We start from the raw sequence: 8,206 nt of genomic DNA, 5'->3' as shown, positions 1-8,206 counted from the left end.
AAATAACTTTCTTTACTTTGTAAGTTACCTAGTCTCCAGCATTCTGTTATGGTGCAAAATGGACTAGGACGTCCTTCACGTTCCATCCACCAACATTGTTGATCACTTAATTATTCCTGAGGAACACTGAGATTTGCTCTGTAGCTCTCCTGTTTGCCCTCTGAGCCCTCATCCAAATCATTCTCAACAGTCCATTCACAGCATCGTAGACCTTATCTGGCATGTACCTCAAAACTCTTCCAGCCTCCACATGTTGCCTGGCTCTAAAGTCACTTCTACACTGTTAAGTATTTGTTACAGCAGTGCCTCATTCCTCGGTACGACCAATTTTCTCTTGTTATGTTTTGGATCTGGAATGTCCCCGCAAAGTTCCTGTGTTTAAAACATAGTACTCAATACAGCAAGCTTCACAGGAGAGGCTTTTAGGCAATTTTAGTTTGGTTTTTTTCATCGCTGTAACAAAATACCTGACAACAACTTAGAGGAGAAAAATTTTATTTGGAGATCTTGGTTTCAGAGGTCTCAGTCCAAAGATGGCCAGCTCAATTGCTGTGGGCTCAAAGTGAGATATCACATCATGGGGAATTCACTCAATGGAGGACAGCTGCCTGGCTCTTGGTGGGGTCAGGAAGGAGAGAGAGAAAGAAGGAAGCAGCTGCAGAAAGAACAACCCTTCCAGATCACACACCCAGTGACCCATGCCCACCTCCCTACAGTTACCGCCCCGTCAGTCCATTCAAACCAGGATGGACTGATTAGCTTACAGCTCTCATAATCTAATCATTTTACCTCTGACTATTTCGACATCAACAGGAACTTTGTAGGGACAACTCATATTCAAACCATAACAGTAAATGATTGGATCATAAGGGTTCTGACCTCATCAATGGATGAATCCATTTAATGGATTAATCCATTGGTAGCTGGATGGACTGTTTGGAGGTGGGACCTAGTTGTAGGAAGCAGGTCACTGAGGAAGGATTTATCTTCTCAGTCCCTTTTCCTCTCTCTCTCTCTCTCTCTCTCTCTCTCTCTCTCTTTCTCTCCCCCCTCCCACCTCTGCCATTTCCCAGCTGCCATGAACTGAGTGGCTTACAGATTCCAGGAAAACAAAGCCTGTGATGGGTTTTGCTGACCCCAGCATCCCTAGCACCTCACAGAACCTGGCACTCAGTTGACACTCAAGTAAATACTAGGAGTGAATGAATGAAGTCATTCTCTATCCCTCTGCCTCTTCCCGCTCACAGATGGAATACCTTGTGCTGATATTGACTGTCAAGTTCTCAGCCCCAGGAAGGTGGTGACAGTATCTACTGGGCTCATCTAGTGACTGAGGGACACAGCTCCAGGCTGGAGGAGAAACAACTCTAATCATACTGTTTGGCTGAATGAAGTGGGAGAAGATCTTTGCATACAGGCTTTGGAGTTAGGTATGGTGATCTAAGAGTGACCCTAAGCAAGTTACTTGATCTCTGTACACCCTGGTTTCTCATCTGAAAAGTGGAGATAATTACACATACACACACACACACACACACACACACCCCCATAGAATCATTTTATGGGTTAAATGAGCTAGCAATCATGAAACCCTTAACACGATGCCTGGCACAAAGTAATCACTCAGCCGGGGCTGGTTATTATTATTAGGATCATTAATAACCACCAATAATGGGTTCTCAGCACAGGTTAGCATCCTTGCTCTTTAGGTGATAAAGAGCATCAACCTTCTGTCAAAGCTCCTGTCAAAGCACAAGATTTCCTTCCTTCCTTTTATGCAAAAAGACAAAGATTATGTTCGATTTAGACTTGAGCAAAGAGCTCTTCCTGAGACTACGGGAAGGTGAAAATGACTTCATTTTCATTCATCTTCCCCGGGCTCTTTCGTCTGACACTGGCAACAGAGCTTTAAGCATTTGATATTGGCTTGTCCTGATTCATTACCCTGGCCTCTTCCTGCACACCCACCTCTGCTGGCTGAGTTGCAAAGCTTGGCTCCAGATGGTCCCCATCAGAACCTGCGCACTCACCCAGGGAATGCAAAGCACCTGGGCCGCCTCTCTGCCACTCCTTGACTTGCAAAGCTTCCTTTCCTGATTTGCCTTTTCATCCCTCAAGAAGCACTACCAGACCTCCGTCGTCACGTAGAGATGACCGCCAGGTAATGGCTTTTAAAACACCAAATTGCATCCAGTACAAGGGCTGTGCGAGTCCATCTTCAGTGAGGAATTTTCCCCTGTTTGGTTTGGCCGTCCAGCGGAGCATTAGACAGCAGTTTAATCATTATTACCAGTGCTGCACTGCGACTCTCTGGAGAAGCACTAAACTGGAATGAAAAGGAACTGACATAATTAGTCTGACACAGTTCAATAGGGAACTATTACACCAAAGGTAATGAGCTCCAATGATATGTTAATGTTATTGTAAGAAATTATGCCAGTGCAACAAAGTGGCTTTGAGTTGGGGGTGGGGTGGGGGGGGCGAGCTTGGAATTTTCCCAGGCAATGGGATAATGTGAAAAAAATAGAGAAGGTGACTATAACCCACTTTTCTACGACTCCTCCGAGATGCCTGTGGTCACTTGGGGCTGGGACTCAGAGCTACAGGGTGCTGCCAAGGCCACATGGGCAATGCTGTTTGGGTGGATATGCACAAGAGGCTGGACATTTGTCCAACTAGGAAAATTAAAAAGCTCCAGAAAATCACTGTGATCACTAAAAATCAATAAAGGGCCTGTTGTACTAATAGACCCTTCCAGTCACTCAACACCGCACAGTTTATAATGTATTTCCATGTCCCTTGTGAGAGGCAGAAGGGGACGAGGAACAAGGACTTGGCCCCCCACACACACACTAAATTGTGACCCTCGTCAAAGTGAATATCTACATGTCTCAGTGTCCTCATCTCTAAAGTGGGACCAATAATACTAGCCTTCAAAGTGGAAATTAAAGCCCCTGTTGTGCAGTAGACACAGTTCATATGGTGCCTGTTGCTTGTGTTCGTATTTGCACAACGCTGGCGGAAGTCGGCTCAGAGGGTTGTCCACATTCACTACACCCCCTTGATCCACATCCACTCTTAAAAGAAAGCATGCAGAAGCACCATGACTGCCCCAAACCAGCAAATGTCAACATTTCCAAAACACAATGGACCATTTCCCAAAACCAAACAATGAGCCAATTCCATCTTCCTTGTTAGGGAGAATCCTGGCTAAAGCCAACACCCCAAACCCATGGTAGTGACTCTCTTCGTGACATCTCCACTTCTCTTTTCTCCCCTTGTTTAAAATTTAAAAAATAATTGGAGCTTTTATCCTGTCAGCCTTCCATATCCGAAGTTTCCACATTGGCAAATTCAACCAACCATACATCAAAGATATTTGAAAAAAAAATTATCTTTTTTTTCTTATCATTATTCCCTAACTATATAGCATAACAACTGTTGACACAGCATTTACATTGTGTTCACTATTGTCAGTAATCTAGAGATGATTTAAAAGTATGGGAAGATAAGTGTCGTTTATGTGCAAATAGGACTCCATTGTATATAAGAGACGTAAGCACCTGCAGGTTCTGACAGCTGAGGGGCAAGTCCTGGAACCAATCCCCCATCCCACCCCTAAGGATACTGATGGACGACTCCTTGTCCACAATTTACAGGTGACATATTGATTCCATACCCATTGCCTTATCCTCCCCAAACAATTCCAGAGAACTGTAAGGCAGGTCTTTTCATTGTTCTCATTTTACAGATAAGAAAATCAGAGATCAATAGGTGAAATGCACCCCCAGCCAGTCACACAGCACAAAAACGTGGAGCAATATTTGAACATGAACTTTGATGCCAATCCCTAAGGTTCTGTCTCTGAGCTGCTCCCCACTCCAACACCCCACCACCTCTGCCAACCTCAGCACCTGGTGCAAGGTATTCTTGGCATTAACTATCTTAGCAGGACCCCCCTCTTTGCATCCTAGGAAGAGTGTCAACCCTTTGCCTCTTGGGGGAGTGAGTGACCCAGAGATCAGCCTTAGGATCTCAGGCTATAGAGTGGCTGGTGTTCTGCTATCCCCAGGGAAAGAAGGGCCAGACTCCAACCCCACGACCCGAGGGATTCTGTCCCACTCTGTTCCCCACTGATGCTCCCAACCTATCAGACTAAACCCTGTAAGTTGCTTTGATGTTGTTGTTATTGTTGTTCTGATTGGTTATACATGACAGTAGAATGCATTTTGATATATTGTATAAAAATAGAGCACAACTTCTCATTCCTCTGGCTGTATATGATGCAGAGTCACTCCAGTAGTATAATCATACATGTATACAGGGTAATAATGTCTGTCTTATTCTACTGTCCTTCCCATCCCCACAGCTCTACCCGTCCTCTCACTCCCCTCTATACAAACCAAATTTCCTTCATCCCTTCCTAAACCCCCACCCCACCCCACTATGGATCAGCATCTACTTATCAGAGAAAACATTCCGTTTTCGGTTTGGGGTAATTGGCTTATTTCACTTAGCATGATATTCTCTAGCTCTATCCGTTTACCTGCAAATGCCATAATTTCATTTTTCTTTAAGGCTGACTAATATTCCATTGTATATATGTACCATATTTTCTTTATCCATTCATCTGTTGAAGGGCATCTAGATTGGTTCCATAGTTTAGCTATTGTGAATTGAGCTGCTACAAACATTGATGTGGCTATCACTGTAGTATGCTGATTTTAAGTCCTTTGGGTATAAACAGAGGAGTAGGATAGCTGGATCAAATGGTGGTTCCATTCCAAGTTTTCTGAGGAATCTCCATACTGCTTTCCATAGTGGTTGCACCAATTTGCAGTCCCACCAGCAATGTATGAGTGTACCTTTTTCCCCACATCCTCGCTTGTATTCTTGATCTGTAAGTAGCTTTTTAGCTAAAAAACTCAAGTAAGTGCCCAGAAGGTGCCTGAGAACAAGAGGTAGCATCGAGCCCAGTAGCTCTCCAAGTGTGCCTCTCTGATCAGGAGAAATACACATTCCCAGGTCCTATCCCAGATCTGCTGAATCAGAAATTCTGAGGATGGGGCCAGCAATTCTTAGTGTCACACACCCTCCAGGGAACTCTGATGCACACTGCAATGTGACAGCCACTAGTCTAACATCTTGACCTTACATGTCACAGGGTGGAGAAACAGGATCAAAGACTCATTTGGGACACTCTGTCATTCTCACTCTCTCATTCCCAGTCCCTCTGCATCTTCCACCTGCAGCCTCTGCCTGTAAACATAACGCCATCTGCATCTTTCTAACCCTTTTGAGAGTCTTGCCTTTGGTCCTGCACACATCCACTCCATTGCAGCCAGATATCCTGAGGCTTCCCCCTCCCTGTCCCAGGACATCTAGGACTTCCAGGCTGGTGGGGGAATGAGCTTCAGTTCCACTTCAGGCTCTGCCCACCAACCACTGCTGCTGCCAGCTTTCTCCTGACAGTTTAAGGACAAATTTGTCTTTCAACCAAAGAATTGATTTTCTCCTGAAGACGTCACGTTCTAGTTTACAAGAGAAGCGTGTGTTCTTCCTACCAATATGACTGATCCCCCTCCTTGGGAAAATAATGGCTGCCCTAATTTACCAGAGCAGTACTTTCTGCCTCCCTGGGCTATTTTCACACCAAGGGGCCAATACTTGGCTGAAAGTGCCTCTGAGTCACCCAGGCTGGTCTTGATTTCTCACTTCTTTACCAATGGGGAGGTGTTCCGTGCATCCTAAGTCACTCACTGCATGAGAAGCAAATTCTGGAAGGGCCGGCAAAACAGGGGTGCTGGATTACTCACCAGCAGGGCCCCCCCACCCTCGCTGCCTCAGGAGATGGAAGCTAAGCTTTATCTCAGCCTCCATCAACACCTACTAGGGCTGAGCCATGTGGACGGCCACTGTCCCTAGAGAGGAGATAGCAGAGCAAAGCACCCAGGAAGGTGCTGGATTATCCCGAGCTTTCCTGGGATAATCCACAAGCATAAGACATGCCAAGATCCATGACCTGTCCTTTCTGCTCATCCCACATAACCCAGGACCCAGAGCCTCCAGAAGGAGGTGGCCTCCAGCCATCACACAAATTGCTCCGGCAAGCACAGCTCTAGAAATTCAGAACCGCCCTTCTGCATTGTCCTTAGCTGTCCACATCACAAGGGCCTCCCTCCTCTCACAGCCTGCTGGGAGGCACAGGTGGAGCTGGCCCCTCATCAGCAGGTGCAGGGAACCCCTTGTGGTGTGCTAATGCCTCCTGTGTGGACAACAATGTTGCCCATAGGAAGAGAGGGCCTTCCTCTCCCCACTGCAGCTGGGAAAGCTGCTGTCCTGGGTCCTGCCCAATGGTGAGCCAATCCCATGAGTCACAGGGAACCCATCAGGAGTTTTTTCCCAATAGGTTCCCCCATAGCCACAAGCAGGAAGACCACCCTTCCCCAACCAAGTTCTGGCACAGAAGTAGGTAGATTGGGTCCAGCCTCCAGCTGCCATCTTGTCAGATGGCGGCTCTATATTGCATTTGGGGCACTCCTACCATGAGTCCCCCAGTACTATCTCTGTCAAGCAGCAAGCACCATAGTAGTTAGAAGTTGAGGTACCAGACCCAGATGGACTGTGATCAAATTCCAGTCTCCCACTCCTATCTAAGCCCCAGGGAAGCTGTTTTCCTTCTCTGGATGTCTATTTCTTCACCTGTTTTTTAAGAATAATAGCAACAGCTACTTCATACTCACTAGCACATGGGACACACTCAATTTTAAATGTAGAAATTATTTTTTTCCAGTATTATCCTTTTATCCTCTGCAGCAGATGCAGGATGGAAGAACTTTCCACTAAGCTCTAGTAGAAACTTACAGGAAGGGAACTCTTACCCCCAAAACAGCCAGGCCTAAATCCTGAGCTACATCCAGCACTGGAGAGAGATGAGCAACCACACTCTCACCAGCACCTTGGCAGCCAAGGGGTTCCATCTGCGGTAGGGTCTGAGGCCTGATGTATGGCAGCATACCGACATATCCCGTGCTGGTGATTCTTCTATGGCCACCAGAGCAAGGTGACCATCAGCTTGGGGGCACTGTGACCTCATGATTTCCTCAAAGGGCAAAAAGGGTTCCTTGTGCCTAGAGTATGACCAGGAGCTCTGAGGCCCCCACCCTGCATCCAAGGCTGGGTCTGAGTATCCAAGGCTGGACCATTCCATAGCAGGATCAGGATACAAGCCAGGTCTAATATTTCATGTAACTAAAATATTTAGGAATAGACATTTTAAACATCAGCTGCAGGTATGGCTGGATGTAGGATCTCCCAGTATTTATTAGTTAACCAATATTTATTAATACTTTTATATTCCAGGTAGTGTTCTTAGCATGCAAACTAAACCTCTGTCCTCATAATAATTGAGCTGTTTAAGAATATATATTCTGGGGGCTGGGGATATGGCTCAAGCGGTAGCGCACTCGCCTGGCATGCGTGCGGCCCGGGTTCGATCCTCAGCACCACATACAAACAAAGATGTTGTGTCCGCCAAAAAACTAAAAGTAAATATTTAAAAATTCTAAAAAAAAAAAAAAAAAAAAAAAAAGAATATATATTCTTACCCCATCTCTCTGAGTGGGCACAGCCAGATGCCCCCTCATGGTCACAAGTGCTATAACAGTGACTTTCAAGGCTATGTCCTTCCAGATTCAAATACATCAGAAAAGAGTGAGTCCTGGCAAAAATCCTGAAACAACTATCTGGACATCCAGGGGTCAAGCTCCCATCCCTGGAGCAGGAACTGTGGCCAGAGCAACAGGAAGTGGTGGCTGGCTCAGGCACTGGGCTCATGATCCATTCAGAGTATTGAAATGGGGGTGGGGGAAGGAGGGGCATGTACAGGGAAAATTGATGCTGGGGGGCGACAGCAAACCCCTTCTCTACTCCCTCTACCCAGGGTTTCCTTGCCTGAGCCTCACCTTCCTCTCCAGACACAAACAGCTCCTCAGATGCACTCAGCAGGGAAAGTTCTACTCGTCCTTCTCCCCTATTTCTACCCCCCCCACACACACACACACACAGGTAAAACAATCATAAAAATTTATTCAGGTATACAATCTACAGTTTGCACATTAATTTCACATCTGTTGTCTCCTCCTTTCCAAATGATCCCTGTGAAATAGCAAGTGCTACAGAATGAATGTGCCCCCCACCCCCACAC

Source organism: Marmota marmota, unplaced genomic scaffold (genome assembly GCF_001458135.2).
Source record: "Marmota marmota marmota unplaced genomic scaffold, marMar, whole genome shotgun sequence".
NCBI lineage: Eukaryota > Metazoa > Chordata > Mammalia > Rodentia > Sciuridae > Marmota > Marmota marmota.
Note: the sequence above shows the minus strand (reverse complement) of the source record.